Source organism: Gallinula chloropus, assembly GCF_964237585.1.
Source record: "Gallinula chloropus genome assembly, chromosome: 30".
Taxonomy (NCBI): domain Eukaryota; kingdom Metazoa; phylum Chordata; class Aves; order Gruiformes; family Rallidae; genus Gallinula; species Gallinula chloropus.
This window is the reverse complement of record NC_140115.1, coordinates 1,705,178-1,707,973: the sequence shown is the minus strand read 5'-3', so window position 1 is coordinate 1,707,973 and position 2,796 is coordinate 1,705,178.

Below are 2,796 nucleotides of genomic sequence, written 5' to 3'. Positions count from 1 at the left end.
AGCCAGGGGACAGGAGGAAATGGCCTCAAGCTGCACAAGGGCAGGGTCAGATCAGATGTGAGGAGGCTGAGGAGAGACCTTATGACTGCCTACAACTACCTGACAGGAGGGTGTAGAGAGGTGGGAGATGGTCTCTTCAGTGAGGTGAAAGGTAATAGGATAAAGGGAAACAGCCTCATGTTCTGCCAGGGCAGGGTCAAATGAGATGTTAGGAAGATATTTCTTACTGAAAGAGTTGTCAGGGCCTGGAACAGGCTGCCCAGGGAGGGGCTTGAGTCACCATCCCTGGATGTGTTCAAAAAAAGGGGTAGGTGAGGTCCTTAGGGATCTGGTTTAGCTCAGAACAGAGACAGTTGGACTTGATGATCTTAAAGGTCTTTTCCAACCTTGTGATTCTCTGATTCTTTTTAATGTTTCCATAAATGACCAGACAACTGGACTGGAGGGTGTCTTAAGTACATTTGCATGTGACACCAAATTGGGAGGAGCTGTTGACTCTGTTGAGGGTGGAGAAGCCTTGCAGAGACCTGGACAGGTCAGAGAGCTGGGCAGTCACCAACACCATGGAGATTAACAAGGGGAAGCACCAGATCCTGCACCTGGGAAGGGGCAGTGCTGGCTGCACATACAGACTGGGGGGTCAGACACTGGTGGGATTTGGGGGTCTTGGTAGAGAGCAAGTTAAACACGAGCCAGCAGTGTGCCCAGACAGCCAGGAGAGCCAAGCATATCCTGGGGTGCATCAAGCATGGCATTGCCAGCTGGTCCTGGGAGGGGATTGTCCTGCTCTACACTGTGCTGGTGCAGCCTCACCTCAAGTGCTGGGTGCAGTTTTGGGCTCCACAGTACAAGTGGGACATTAAAATATTGGAAAGAATCCAGAGGATACAATGAGGATGGTGAAGAGTCTGGAGGGGAAGTCTCATGAGGAGAGGCTGAAGTCCCTTGGTTTGTCCAGCCTGGAAAAAGGAGGCTGAGGGGAGACCTCATTGCAGTCTGTGGCATCCTGAGGAGAGGGAGAGAAGGGGCAGGCACTGATCTCTCTTTGGTGGCCAGTGATAGAACCTTAGGGAACAGCATGAAGCTGTGATGGGAGGTTTAAGCTAGATGTTAGTAAGAGGTTCTTTACTGAGAGGGTGGTCAGGCCCTGGAACAGGCTGCCCAGGGAAGGGGTCAGAGCTCTGAGCTTGACCAAGTTCAAGAAGCATCTGGATGATGCGCTCAGTCCCCTGCTCTGACTTGGCTGGCCCTGTGTGGAGCCAGGAGTTGGACTGGATGATCCTTATGGGTCCCTTCCAACTCAGGAGATTCTATGATTCTATGGCCATGACTGAAAGCACCACTTAGCAGTGGATCTGCACACCAGCACTTGTGGTTGCTCTCCAGATTTCCCTTCCCCTTGGACCATTCAGACACCTCCCAACCATCCAGCTGCTGCTCTGAGTTTCAGGGAGTTAAACCCTTGCCTTTCTGGCAGTTGTCTGACTCATTCTGTCTTTAGCCAGCTCTTGAGTTGTGGTGATTTCACAGTCTCCTTCCTCACTAGAACATCTCTCACAGGGTTAAGCTTTGTGGCAGGTGAACCTCACTGGTGGCAGATTGCACTTGGCATAGAGTGAGGAGTGTTTGATTTAATGGTGAATCTTGTCAGGTTTCTTCTGTTGTTGGGAAAATAACTCCCTGGGTGCTGCCTGTGTGCAGCCAGTTCTCTAAGGAAAGCAGGGGAGCTGGTACAGAGGGGCTGTAATGCCCCAGTGTGGAGTGCAGAGAGAGACCTGATGTAAGGACAAGGGATGCAAGTCCCAAGCCAGTGGGTTTCTCTATTCTCTGCTGCACACAGCCAACACATTTTCACTGCCCCTCTGCCATGGCAATGCTGTTGACCAGTTCTTCTGTGAAATCCCCCAGATCCTCAAGCTCTCCTGCTCAGATGTCTACCTCAGGGAAACTGGACTCATTGTGGTCACTGCCTGTTTACATTTTGTGTGTTTTGTGTTCATTGTGGTGTCCTATGTGCAGATCTTCAGGGCTGTGCTGAGGATCCCCTCTGAGCAGGGACGGCACAAAGCCTTTTCCACCTGCCTCCCTCACTTGGCTGTGGTCTCCCTGTTCCTCAGCACTGCCACGTTTGCCTACATGAAGCCCCCATCCATTTCCTCCCATTTTGTCGACCTGGCAGTGTCATTTCTTTACTCTGTGTTTCCACCAGCAGTGAACCCCCTCATCTACAGCATGAGGAACCAGGAGCTCAAGGATGCCATGTGGAAACTGATGACCAGTAGTTTCTAAGCAGCAACGAACTGCTCATGGTCTTCTGCATATCACTGACCATGAAACTCACGTTAGGACCAGTCTCTGTTTAGCAGGTTTTAATTATTTCAATATTTTTTTCTCTTATATTATCTAAGGTATAACAGCATGGTGCACATCCATCCTATTCCTGACACTGTATCTCTAGGTCTTCTCTTCTCCAGACACTAGGAAATGACAAAGCATGCACACTTTGCAGCATGTCTACCTCCAAAGAGCCACAATTTTTCCTTCCTTGTTTTTTGGGTTTATTTAAACAATTTCACAAGCACCTCTTCATCTCCTGAACCACTCGTCCGCTTGTCTGGAATGGCAATGCTTTCCCACCAGGAGAGAACGGGCATTGCCAGGATTGGTACTCAGGGCAGCAGAAGAAATACTCACCTTCCCCTGTACCTGTCTTACCACTAGTCTGTCTCTTTCATTACCCTGATCATTCGGGTGTTTCCACCTCTCCTGATGATGTGGCCATGCCTAAGGACAGCT